The sequence below is a fragment of the Rhinopithecus roxellana genome, chromosome 12 (assembly GCF_007565055.1).
Source record: "Rhinopithecus roxellana isolate Shanxi Qingling chromosome 12, ASM756505v1, whole genome shotgun sequence".
Classification (NCBI taxonomy): Eukaryota; Metazoa; Chordata; class Mammalia; order Primates; family Cercopithecidae; genus Rhinopithecus; species Rhinopithecus roxellana.
In genome coordinates this window covers 86,117,703-86,131,782 of record NC_044560.1, presented here as the reverse complement: position 1 = coordinate 86,131,782, position 14,080 = coordinate 86,117,703, and the positions used below count along the sequence as shown (strand labels likewise).

The window sequence follows — 14,080 nt, the reverse complement described above, 5'->3', positions numbered from 1 at the left end:
TGGCCACACTGGTCTCAAACTGCTGACCTCAGGTGATCCGCCTGCCTCAGCCTTCCAAACTGCTGGGCTTACAGGCATGAGCCACCACACCCAGCCAATATTTTTTAATTTTAGTAGAGGTGAGATTTCTCTATGTTGCCCAGGTTAGTCTCCAACTCCTGAGCTCAAGCAATCCTCTTGCCTTAGCCTCCCAAAATGCTGGAATTACAGGTGTGAGCCACTGCACCCAGCCAGGTTGGCATTGTTTATAATGAGAAATTAATTGTCATCTTTCTAGCTGCTTGTAAACTTTTACCTTTATCTCTGATTTTCAGCATCCTTATTACGACGTGCCTTGGGATGATTTGCTTTCTGTTATTCTGCTTCAGAATTGTTGAGATTTTTGAATCTATGAGGTTATAGTTTCATCACATTTTAAAAAGTTTATCGGCCGGGCGTGGTGGCTCAAGCCTGTAGTCCCAGCACTTTGGGAGGCCGAGACGGGTGGATCACGAGGTCAGGAGATCGAGACCATCCTGGCTAACACGGTGAAACCCCGTCTCTACTAAAAAAAAATACAAAAAATTAGCCGGGCCAGACGGCGGGCGCCTGTAGTCCCAGCTACTCCGGAGGCTGAGGCAGGAGAATGGCGTAAACCTGGGAGGCGGAGCTTGCAGTGAGCCGAGATCGCGCCACTGCACTCCAGCCTGGGCGACAGAGCCAGACTCCGTCTCAAAAAAAAAAAAAAAAAAAAAAAAAAAAAGTTTATCCCAGCACTTTGGGAGGCTAAGGTAGGCGGATCACCTGAGCCCAGCAGTTTGAGACCAACCTGGGCAACATGGTGAAACCCCAACTCTACAAAATAAATAAATAAATAAATAATTAGCCAGCCATGGTGTTGTGTACCTGTAATCCCAGCTACTTGGGGGGCTGAAGTGGGAGGGATCACTTGAGCCTGAAGTGAGCCTGAATCGAGGCTGCAGTGAGCCATGATTGCATCACTACCCTCCAGCCTGGGTGACAGAGTGAGACTCTGTCTCAATACAAAATAATAATAATAATAATTAAAAAACAAAAATTGGCCATTACTTCTTGGAATATTTTTCTTGCCCTCTTCCTTTTTGTAGACTCCTATTACATGTAAGTTAGATTGCTTGACATTTTCCCACAGGTCACTGAAACTCTGTTCATCTTTTTTATTTATTTTCTTTTCCTTAGGTCTTCAGTGAACTTGAAGACATGGCAGTATGATTTGCTAAGTCTTCAAGTTCACTAATCTTTTCTCCTGTAGTGTCTAATCTCCTGTATCCCCAGTAAGTAACATTTTCATTTCAGATATTCTATTTTTCATCTCTAGAAGTTCAATTTATGACCAGGCATGGTGGCTAATGCCTCTAATCCCAGCACTTTGGGAGGGTGAGGCAGGTGGATCACCTGAGGTTGGGAGTTCGAGACCAGCCTGACCAACATGGAGAAACCCTATCTCTACTAAAAAAATAATAATAATAATAAAAAAACATGCAAAATTAGCTGGGTGTGGTGGTGCATGCCTGTAATCCCAGCTACTCAGGAGGCTGAGGCAGGAGAATTGCTTGAACCCGGGATGCGGAGGTTGCAGTGAGCCGAGATCCTGCCATTGCACTGCAGCCTGGGCAACAAGAGCAAAACTCCATCTCAAAAAAAAAAAAAAAAAATTAAAAGAAGGTCAATTTATTTTAATATTTTCTCTTCACATGTTCACGTTTTCCTTTGTATAGCTGTATATAGTCTTATTAACTGTTTGCATTATTGTCTGCAATTCCATCATCTTTGTCATCCTGGGTCTTTTGTTTTTGTTTTTGAGATGGAGTCTCACTCTGTTACCTAGGGTGGAGTGCAGTAGCACAATCTTGGCTCACTGCAACCTCCACCCCCTGGGTTCAAGTGATTCTCCTGCCTCAGCCTCCCTAGTAGCAAGGATTAGAAGTGCATGCCACCACGGCTGGCTAATTTTTGTATTTTTAGTAGAGATGGGATTTTGCCATGTTGACCAGGCTGATCTTGAACTGTTGACCTCAGGTGATCCTCCCACCTCAGCCTCCCAAAGTGCTAGGATTATAGGTGTGAGCCACCATGCCCTGCCTTTTTTTTTTTTTTTTTTCCTATTAGCTGATTTTTTCTACTGCTATGGTTCACATTTTCCTGCTCCTTGACATGTCTAATAATTTTTTATTAGATGCTGGACATTGTGAATATTATGTTGTTGAATGTCTTACTTTTTAGAGTATTAGTTTTGTTTGGCAGGCAATTAGATTTGATAGAGCAAGTCTGGAGTGACCTTTTCTCTAGGCCTAATTCTAGTATTTCCACTGGATGCCTTAGATGTGTAACAAGGTTCTTCTATTCTGAAGAGTCAGAATGCGAATGTCTCCCCAGCCCTTGTAAGCTCTAGGAATTGTTCAACATAAAACTCTCTAGTTGTTGTTTCTTTTTCAATAATTGTTTTTTCTCTGACCTTGTGGAGTCTTGTTCTGTACATGCACAACTTAGTATTCTGCCAAAAACTCCAAATCATTTTATGCAGATTCTTTTTCTGTATAGCTCCATTCTTTCTAGTATTTTGTTCCTCAAGTTCCAGCTGCTTCAGCCTTATCAAACTCTAATCTCTGGCTGAGCTCAGTGGCTCATGCCTATAATCCCAGCACTTTGGAAGGCCAAGGTGAGTGGATCACCCGAGGTCAGGAATTTGAAACCACCCTGACCAACGTGGTGAAACTCTGTCTCTAATACTAAAATTAGCCAACTATGGTGGCACGTGCCTGTAATACAAGCTACTCAGGAAGCTGAGGCAGGAGAATCACTTGAACCTGGAAGGTGGAAGTTGCAGTGAGCTGAGATTGTGTTGCCACTGCACTCCAGCCTGGGCAACTGGAGACTCTGTCTAAAAAAAAAAAAAAAAAAAAAAAAAAAAGAACAACTCCAATCTCTGTCTCCTCAATGTAGCAAGAACTCCATGCTCTTGTTTGGGTCCTCTTCTCTATGCCATGGATCAGGTAAAGCTTCCAGGCAGATATCATGTGACAATCAGGAGTTTCACTCTTTCACCCAGGCTGGAGTGCAGAGGTGCTTGCCTCATTTACTATCCTTTTTTTCAGGAATCACGATCCTGTATAGCCTATTTTGCAGTGTGTTATGGACTGAATTGTGTCCCCCCAAAATCCAACTGAAGTCTTAACCCCCAGTGCATCTCAGAATGTGACTATATTTGTAGATAGGGCCTTTCAAGAAGTAATTAAGGTAAAATGAAGGCATATGGGTTAGGCCTTACTCCATTATGGCTAATATCTTTATGAGAAGAGGAAGAATCACCATGGATGAGTGGACCACGTGAGGACCAGGAAAGGACACAGCAAGTAGACAGCCCTCTGCAAGCCAAGGAGAAAGACCTCAGAAGAAATTAAACCTGCCAACACTGCCATCTTGATCTTCCACCCTCAAGAACTGTGAGAAAATACATTTCTGTTTTTGTTTTTTTTTTTCTGAAACAGAGTTTCAGTCTTTCACCCAGACTGGAGTGCAGTGGCATGATCTCAGCTCACTGCTACCTCTGCCTCCCAGGTTCAGGTGATTCTCCTGCCTCAGCCTCCTGAGTAGCTGGGATTACAGGCACCCGCCACCACGCCCAGCTAATTTTTTTTTTTTTTGAGATGGAGTCTCACTGTGTTGCCCAGGCTGGAGTGCAGTGGTGCAATCTCAGCTCACTGCAAGCTCCGCCTCCCGGGTTCACGCCATTCTCCTGTCTCAGCCTCCCAGGTAGCTGGGATTACAGGCGCCTGCCACCACGCCTGGCTAATTTTTGTATTTTTAGTAGAGACAAGGTTTCACCATGTTGGCCAGGCTGGTCTTGAACTCCTGACCTCAAGTGATCTGCCCCCACCTCGGCCTCCCAAAGTGCTGGGATTACAGGCCTGAGCCACTGTGCCCAGCCTATTTCTGTTTTTTTTTTTTTTGTTTTTTTTTTTGTTTTTTTTTTTTGAGTCAGAGTCTGGCTGTTGCCCAGGCTGGAGTGCAGTGGTGCAATCTCAGCTCACTGCAAGCTCTGCCTCCTGGGTTCACGCCATTCTCCTGTCTCAGCCTCCCAAGTAGCTGGGACTACAGGTGCCCGCCACCTCGCCCAACTAATTTTTTATATTTTTAGTAGAGACGGGATTTCACTGTGTGAACCAGGATGGTCTCGATCTCCTGACCTCGTGATCTGCCCACCTCAGTCTCCCAAAGTGCTGGGATTACAGGCATGAGCCACTGCGCCCGGCCCCTATTTCTGTTTTTTAAGCCACTAGTCTGGTATTTTGTTATGGCAGCTCTAGCAAACACACATACCATGTATGAACAGCAGTTGTTTCATGTACGTCATGCAGTTTTCTAGTTGTTTACAGCACTGAGGAAAATCTGGTACCACTTTTCTGTCTGAGCTGGAAGCCGAATACAACAGATTTGTTTTAACAGAGACAGAACAAGTTGGAAAAAGTTATAAATAGTCACACAAATCTCTGTTTTACACAGGAAAACATAATGAACATTTTAAAAAACAGCTTAAATGAAGTAATTGATATACAATAAACTGCACATATTTAAAGTACAAATTTGATAAAGTTTGACATATGTATACACCAATAAGATCATTACCACTGTCAATCTAAATAATAAACAGAGAGAGGCTCTCTAAAAGAAAAAGAGATTTCTTCAGGAGTTAGGCATTGCAATGGGAATATGTGTGCCACAGTAAACTATGTGTATGTATTGAGTAGGTAAAGAAAGACAAAGGTTTTGACCGGGTGTGGTGGCTGGTGCCTGCAATCCCAGCACTTTGGGAGACTGAGGTGGGTGGATTACATGAGGCTAGGAGTTTGAGACCAGCCTGGTCAACGTGGCGAAAACCTATCTCTACTAAAAATACAAAAATTAGCCGAGGATGGTAGTGCATGTCTGTAATCACAGCTACTCAGGAGACTGAGGCATGAGAATCAAACCCAGGAGGCAGAGGTTGTGGTAAGCTGAGATCACACCATTGCACTCCAGCCTGGGTGACAGAGCAAGACTCTGTCTCAAAAAAAAAAAAAAAGAAAAGAAAAGAAAAATGAGAGACAGAGAAACGTTTTCAAAGGAAAAAATGAGGATTACATCATTGTTTTGAAATGATATCCTTGGCTATAAAAATCCTTAACAAGGGTGTTGCCTGGCTGAGGTTGGACAGGCAGTTGCTTGGTAGATGTCTTTGCAGATGAATTTTTTTTTTTTTTTGAGACGGAGTCTCGCTCTGTTGCCCAGGTTGGAGTGCAGTGGCGTGATCTCGGCTCACAGCAAGCTCTGCCTCCCGGGTTCACGCTATTCTGCCTTAGCCTCCCAAGTAGCTGGGATTACAGGAGCCCACCAGCACGCCTGGCTAATTTTTGTTTCTTTAGTAGGGACAGAGTTTCACCATGTTGCCCAGGATGGTCTTGCACTCCTGGCCTCAAGTGACCCACTCGCCTCAGCCTCCCAAAGATACATCTAGTTTTTGTATATGTGTAGTGCAATGTATTGTAATAATTTTTCTCTTTTTTTTTTTTTTGAGACCGAGTCTTACCCTCTCACCCAGGCTGGAGTGCAGTGGTGCGATCTGAGCTCACTGTAACATCCGCCTCCTGGGTTCAAGCGATTCTCGTGCCTCGGCCTCCCAAGTAATTGGGATCACAGGCGACTGCCACCACACCAGGCTAATTTTTGGTATTTTTAGTAGAGAGGGGCTTTCACCATATTGTTCAGGCTGGCCTCAAACTCCTGACCTCAAGTGATCCACCTGTCTCAGTCTCCCAAAGTGCAGGCATTACAAGCATGAGCCACCATGCCTGGTGCTGTTTTTTAAATTTTAAATTTGGTGATGTCCAAAATTTAAACATTGATTATAATATTCAACATAATACTAAATTTCAATACCGAAAAGCTCTATAAAAGAAAGAATCTATACTTAATAGTCACAAGCTCTGCCTCCCGGGTTTACGCCATTCTCCTGCCTCAGCCTCCCGAGTAGCTGGGACTACAGGCGCCCGCCTCGTCGCCTGGCTAGTTTTTTTTTTTTTTTTTTTTTTTGAGACAGAGTCTCGCTCTGTTGCCCGGGCTGGAGTGCAGTGGCCGGATCTCAGCTCACTGCAAGCTCCACCTCCCGGGTTTACACCATTCTCCTGCCTCAGCCTCCCGAGTAGCCGGGACTACAGGTGCCCGCCACCTCGCCCGGCTAGTTTTTTTTTTTTTTGTATTTTTTTAGTAGAGACGGGGTTTCACTGCGTTAGCCAGGATGGTCTCGATCTCCTGACCTCGTGATCCGCCCGTCTCGGCCTCCCAAAGTGCTGGGATTACAGGCTTGAGCCACCGCGCCCGGCCCCTGTTTTTTGTTTTTTTGAGACGGAGTTTTGCTCTTGTCTCCCAGGCTAGAGTGCAGTGGCGCGATCTCAGCTCACTGTAGACTCTGCCTTCCAGGTTAAAACGATTCTCGTCCTTCAGTCTCCCAAGTAGCTGGGACTACAAGCGTGCACCTGGCAAATTTGTTTGTATTTTTAGTAGAGAGGGGATTTCACCCTGTTGGCGGGCTGGTCTAGAACTCCTAACCTCAGGTGATCCACCTGCCTCAACCTCCCAAAGTGCTGGGATTACAGACATGAGCCACGGCACCCAGCCCATGCCTGGCTAATTTTTTTTTTTTGAGACAGAGTCTCGCTCTGTCACCCAGTCTGGAGTGCAGTGGTGCAATCTCGGCAATCTCACTGCAAGCTCCGCCTCCCGGGTTCACGCCATTCTCCCACCTCAGCCTCCCAAGTAGCTGGGACTACTACTATGTGGGAAGTTATTTCTATTTTATTTTATTATGTTATTCTATTTATTTTAGAGATGGGGTCTCACTCTGTCGCCCAGGCTGGAGTGTAGTGGCGTGACCACCACTCATTGCAGCCTTAACCTCCCAGGCTCAGGTGATCCTCCCATCTCAGCCTCCCAGGTAGCTGGAAACACAGGTTTGTGCCACCATGCCCAGCTAATTTTTAATTTTGTTTTGTAGAGACAGGGTCTTGCCGTGTTGGCCAGGCTGGTCTTTAACTCCTGGGCTCAAGCAGTCCTCCCACCTTAGCTTCAGAAGTGCCAGGATGACAAGCCTGAGCCACCGCGCCCGGTTGCTATTTCATTTGGAAAAAGGAACTTTGCGTGTCCCGGGTGTGTGCATTGATTTTTGCAACACCCCCGGACATGATTACCTTAGATCGTTTTATTGCTGTCTCCTGCAGGTAAGGACACTTTGATGTGGTAATGTCTTCACTAGAGTCACACACTGAATTTGTGAAGAGGATCCATGAGCTCTCTGCATGCTGAGATGTTTGAAGATCTGGGGTAGTTTGGGTCTTTAGTATCCTATGGTAGACATTAGAAATTCCGAGAATAGCGTATGGAGTCAGGGGTTAATAAATAGGAATAGTTTTTAAATGTTCTTGGTCAGGACAAGAAAATAACAGTTTATTTCACCCCTCAATAAACCTATCCAATATTTTTTTTTTCTCTGCTTGCTTGGTTGTATAAGGTTTCTTATATTTAATATTGGCATTAGTGTTACAGCTCTTTTAGAATTTGTCAGCAGGCCTTCCGGTATTTGCCGGAAAGCCCCCCCCCAAAAAAATATATTGGCATTAAATATGGAGTATTTTAGTACAACTAGATATAAAAATGGTTTCCCCCTATTTTTTTTAAAGAAAATGGAATGTGGCTTTGTTCTTAAATATGCTGGAAACATATTACTTATAATAACATTTTATTTTGTTTTGGTCTCAAGAAATTGAATGAATAGGAGACATTTTTAAAAAGATTTTTGGGCCAGGCTCGGTGGCTCATGCCTGTAATCCCAGCACTTTGGGAGGCCAAGGCAGGCGGATCGTGAGGTGTCAGGAGATCGAGACCATCCTGGCTAACGCAGTGAAACCCCGTCTCTACTAAAAATACAAAAAATTAGCTGGACGTGGTGGCGGGCGCCTGTAGTCCCAGCTACTCGGGAGGCTGAGGCAGGAGAATGGCATGAACCTGGGAGGCAGAGCTTGCAGTGAGCAGAGATCGTGCCACTGCATTCCAGCCTGGGTGACAGAGCGAGACTCTATCTCAAAACAAAACAAAACAAAAAAGATTTTTGATGTGCTTCTCTCTCTTTTTTTTTTTTTTGAGACGGAGTCTTGCTCTGTCGCCCAGGCTGGAGTGCAGTGGTGAGATCTCGGCTTACTGCAACCTCCACCTCCCAGGTTCAAACAATTCTCCCTGCCTCAGCCTCCCAAGTAGCTGGAATTAAAGGCGTCTGCCACTATGCCTGGGTAATTTTTGTATTTTTTAGTATAGATGGGGTTTTACCATATTGGCCAGGCTGGTCTTGAACTCCCTGACCTCAGGTGATCTTCCCGCCTTGGCCTCCCAAAGTGCTGGAATTACAGGCATGAGCCACCGTGCCTGGCCGGTGTACTTCTTTTATAGTATTTAACAATTATGATTAGTCTTAAAAGTACTTAGCTTGATTTCCGTATCCAGGAACCTACTTTTCTCTCAGACTAGCCACTTTGGTCAGTCTCCTTTTTCTGTCCAGTACCCTACGATTTGCTTTTGTCTTCAAAACCCACGATTAATTTGGTAAGAATATCCTGAGTGATGAGGAAACTTTGCCCTTTGAGGATAGGTAAAGTTATCTAGAATCTTCTCTGATGAATAAAATACATAATTGAGTTGATTGTTACCATGTGGCAAATACTGTGCTAAGCGCTTGATATGCATTATCTAAATTATTGTTGCGGTTGGGTGCAGTGGCTCATGTCTGTAATCCCAGCACTTTGGGAGGCCAAGGCAGGTGGATCATCTGAGGTCAGGAGTTCGAGACCACCCTGGCCAACATGGCGAAACCCCCCTCTCTACTGAAAATACAAAAATTAGCTAGTGTAATGGTGGGCGCCTGTAGTCCCAGCTACTCGGGGGGCTGAGGCACGAGAATCGCTTGAACCCAGGAGACAGAGGTTGCAGTGAACCGAGATTGTACCACTACACTCCAACCTGGAGAAAGAGCGAGACTCCATCTCAAAAAAAAAAAAAAAGTTGCTTAGGCTCAAAGTACAAAATGATGGAACTGAGATTTGAACCAGGGTTGAATGACTCCAGAACCTGTGCTTTTAATCACTTTTATAGTCTTGCTCCGTCCACTTAAGAGGCTCACTTGAGTGCAGCTTTGATCTCTGTATGGAAATTCTCATGTACTTATCATCATCCCACATCAAACAAGGGCTATGGGGGCATCTCTTTTCCTGCTTCGGGGGTACTGCTTGCCATTTGGAGGCACAACCTGTAGGTGTGGGGGAATTAATATCCCAGGGGAATTCTCAGTTAGAATTGGTGGATAAAGGCTGGGCGTGGTGGCTCAAGCCTGTAATCCCAGCACTTTGGGAGGCCGAGACGTGTGGATCACGAGGTCAGGAGATCGAGACCATCCTGGCTAAAACGGTGAAACCCCGTCTCTACTAAAAAAATACAAAAAAACTAGCCGGGCAATGTGGCAGGCGCCTGTAGTCCCAGTTACTCGGGAGGCTGAGGCAGGAGAATAGCGTAAACCCGGGAGGCGGAGCTTGCAGTGAGCTGAGATCCCGCCACTGCACTCCAGCCCGGGCTACAGAGCGAGACTCCATCTCAAAAAAAAAAAAAAAAAAAAAAAAAAAGAATTGGTGGATAAATGCCCCAACCTTCCTGCTCTTTAGTAGGACAGTCCAAAGTACTGTCTACATGGTTCCTTAGAGAGTCCCAGTAAGATTGAGCCCCAGTTGTTCTTTGCATGGTGACCACTTCAGTAACACCCTTTATTGGATTTTTTTCCCCTTTCTTATTTCAATCATATTCTCCACTCCTTCACTTCCGCTTCCTGGGGTCACCTCCCAAATAAACAACCCCAACCATGTCTTTGTCTCAGGCTCTGCCTTTAGGGAAAAAATACCTAAGAAATCTATGAATTCTGCCTCTAAGAAATGAGACTTAAAAAGTAATTGAACATGAATATAAAAACAAGAATATGGAACAAGATGTTCTATGTATAGATGTTCTTATATCACTTGTCAGTTGTTCCTGAAATGTATATCTGAGCCTCTATAGAATTCCTAGTGTCTGTGAGTCACTAACTCTACCAACATTTATTGAGGGATACGTGATACACAGTAAAATGCATATATTTAAACTGTATAATTTGATACTTCTACATTTTTTAATTTTTTTAGAGACAGGGTCTCTCACTTTATCACCCAGGTTGGAGTGCAGTGGTGCAAAGATAGCTCACTGCTGCCTTGACTTCCTAGGCCTGAGAGATCCTCCTGGCTCAGCCTCTCGAGTAGCTGAGACTATAGGCATGTGCCACTATGCAGGGCTGATTTTTTTTTTTTTTTTTTTTTTTTGAGACAAAGTCTCGCTTTGCTGCCCAAGCTGTAGTATAGTGGTGTGATCTTGGTTCACTGCAGCCTCCGCCTCCCGGGTTCAAGCAATTCTCCTGCCTCAGTCTCCTGAGAGGCTGGGACTACAGGCACACACCACCATGCCTGGTGAATTTATTTATTTATTTATTTAGTTAGTTAGTTAGTTAGTTGGTTTTTGAGACGGATTCTCGCTCTGTTGCCTGGGCTGGAGTGCAGTGGACCGATCTCAGCTCACTGCAACCTCTGCCTCTGGGTTCATGCAATTTTCCTGCCTCAGCCTCCCAAGTAGCTGGGACTACAGGCACCCGTCACCACAACTGGCTAATTTTTGTATTTTAAGTAGAGACAGGGTTTCACCATGTTGACCAGGCTGGTCTCGAGTTCCTGACCTCGAGTGATCTTCCCACCTTGGCCTCCTAAAGTGCTGGGATTATAGACATGAGCCACCGCACCCGGCTGTGTTTATACTTTTTAGACAAAGGATGATGAACTTGAGAAGCAATGACAGGATAAAGATAATCTGGTGAGGGGCAGTAAATAGGCTAGGGGAGTCACTAGGCATGTAGGGGAGGGTGTAAAACTAACAGAAAATAAGAGTTACTTGGGTAAGTGTGTTTATTTGGGTCTATGGCAGCCCCGCAGTGTGTCTCTGATAATGAGGGCTGTTTTCTCACCCTGGTGTGGGGAGGGTACTCCTCCTGGAGGAATCCTTATGGCTTGCTGCATGCAGGAAGGGACAGGTCAGCTAGTTCTTCCCGAAACTACAATTTCGCTAACATTTTGTTTTGTTTTTGTTTTGAGACAGTCTCCCTCTGTTGCCCAGGCTGGAGTGTAGTGGTTTAATCTCGGCTCACTGCAACCTCCACCTCCCGACGTTCAAGCAATTCTTGTGCCTCAGCCACCCAAACAGCTGGGATTATAGGTATGCACCACTATGCCAAGCTAATTTTTGTACCTTTTGTAGAGTCAGGGTTTCACCATGTTGGCCAGGCTGGTCTCAAACCCCTGGCCTCAAAGTGTTGGGATTGAAGACGTGAGCCACCACCTCTGGCCTCACCAATGTTTTTAGCTAGAAATAATCAATGTACCAATCCAGCATATTTTGGGATGGCATGTCCTTCACTCCTTCAACATCAAGGTCTTTAAATTTGTACCAGATATCCAGGTATCTGCAGAGGGCCTCCCTCAAATATTCAGCAGAGTGCTGATCAGTGCATGTGTGATAGAAACTTCCTGAAACTGAGATAAAACCATTAGAATGGATTGGAGAACAGTGCCTGGCACTCATACAGGACTGGGAATAGTGCCTGTTCTCACCAGCTAGACTAGAAAATCTCACAATTCACCAGGCACTGGGAAAATACTCAGGTAGGGCTTGCTTTGTCTAATTAGCCCCAGCTTGAGCACTACTTCAGACCTGCTGGACAAATGACAAAAGTAGTAACAAAATGATCAAAGTCTTTCCATGTAAGTTAACTGAATCCCAGAACAAAGAACAAGAAGTTGTATAAGAATAGAAAATATTGGGCACGGTGGCTCACGCCTGTAATCCCAGCATTTTGGGAGGCCAAGGCAGGTGGACCACCTGAGGTCAGGAGTTTGAGACCAGCCTGGCCAACATGGTGAAACCCTATCTCTACTAAAAATATAAAACTAGTTGGGTGTGGTGGCACGCACCTGAAGTTCCAGCTATTCAGGAGGCTGAGCCAGGAGAATCGCTTGAACCCAGGAGGTGGAGGCTGTAGTGAGCCAATATCGCACCACTGCACTCCAGCCTGGGCAAGACGGAGAAAGACTCCATCTAAAAAAAAAAAAAAAATCAAGTAAGTGATTTTTTTTTTCTAAAGACCACCAGAGTGGGCACAAAAGAACCAGCGAGCAGGCAAGGGTAGGAGCAAAACTGCAAATTTATTTTGGTCACCTAGCTTCAGGGAAGTAGGTGGGTAGGGAGAGGTCTGTCGGCCTCCAGCAAAGGAGGCCAAGAGAGTCGCCCAGTGAGCTCTGGGGCAGAGTTCCTGATACAGTCCCAACTGGGGGCTGGGAAGTCCGCCCGGGGCGTCTTCCGGGAGCGGCTTTTCTGAGAGTGGGAGGGCAATAGGCGGGGCACGGGCGTGTCGGGGGGCGTTCCGCAGGTGCGACCAGGTAAATCTTGGTCTCTTCGGATTGACGTCACCTGGCGCATGCCCGGTTGGTCTGCACCTTCCTGGGCGCCGGCTGCATTTTCACGCACGCAGGAAAAGTTGGTGATGAAGAACGTGGAAGTGCGCCATCCTGCCTCCGTTCATCCAAACAGTCCAACCTTTTATTGATAATAGTGATAAGGGGCGCCGTGGTCTATCTGGCTACTTCCTGCTATTAAGGGGTGTCGTTAAGGTCGGGGCCTATGTTTGGTATTTGGACGTACGAAATCTTGGCACAGAGAAATTTGATCAAAATGGGGGCAAAACATAAAATAAGGTACAGTATTAGTATAGGAATGAGGAATGGAAGCATTTGTTGGAATATGGGCAAAACCCAGAAGGATAGTCCTGGCAAGGCTGAGGAGTATGAGATAGTTAAGAAAATTCAGTAAGTTTGAGGCAAATGGGGGAAAGCCAAACTGATTTCCACTGATTACTTTCGGTAGGGGCCCTTTTTAGTTGGGAATGAGGAACGAGTGCGCAAAGTAGTTGTTGGCCAGGCAGCAATTAAGGAGTGGAGTTTTTCTTGGAGTGGATGGCTTTCCGCTTATTCCTACTACAGAGATATTGGATGGAAGGCTAGGTCCAGAGAAGGACGGCAAAACAGAATAGGTAGCCTCGCTGTTGATTAAAAAATTAATTGTCTTACCCGCTACCAGGAGAGTTACCCGCGGCTCGGCAAGGGTGATGGGGGTCCCCGAGTCTCAGCACCTTCAGCTGTCGTCGTCCAGATGTAGGAGCTGGAAGGAGCTCCCAGGATCCTGGGAAAGGGGGGTCACATGGAGACGCGGCACCTGTTCTCAGGGTGGGGCAATCAGACTTCCAGTGTCCTCCCTGCTGGCAAGCAGGGCAGGGGTTTGCTGGTGGACAAGGGTTAGGACATTCACTAGCCCAATGTCCTGATGCCTTGCACTTATAGCAAGGCTGCGTTGGGGCTCGGGGACCTTGCGGACACCTGTTGGCATAGTGTCCTGCCTTGCCGCACTTATAGCAGGCTCCTTTTGTAGCCTTGGAGTCTGTGGGGTGTGTGCTCTCTGGCCTGGGGTTACGACTGGGCTGTAAAGCCGCTGCTAGGAACTGTGCTTTCTGTTTAAGGCGAGCCTGTCGCTATGCTTCAGCCGTCTCCTCTCTGGAGTTATAGACCTTAAAGGCTAATTTAACCAGGTCTTGCTTGTATTGGTGCCTGAGGACCATCCTCTACCTTTTGAAGTTTTTTGCGAATGTCAGGAGCTGATTGAGAAATGAAATAAGACGCCAAAATGGTGGCCCCTGTGGGGCAGGCCGGATCTAACCGGGTATACTGGGTTAGAACCTCAGTCAGTTTAGGGCAGAGGTTAGGATAACTTGGAGGTCATGCCAAGTTAAGTCATAGGCCTGACAAAGGTATCTAAATTCCTTTATGTATATGGTAGGATTAGCTGAGAAATCACCTGAATGCTTCTC

General features: G+C 45.8%; 1 non-coding gene across 1 annotated transcript; it reads left to right on the top strand.

Moving 5' to 3' along the window:
• Nucleotides 1-7,585: 7,585 nt before the first annotated feature.
• On the top strand, nt 7,586-7,646 carry LOC115892523. The gene has a single exon (XR_004052396.1). It is a non-coding gene; the product is annotated as a U7 small nuclear RNA (small nuclear RNA).
• The last annotated feature ends 6,434 nt before the right edge of the window (nt 7,647-14,080 follow it).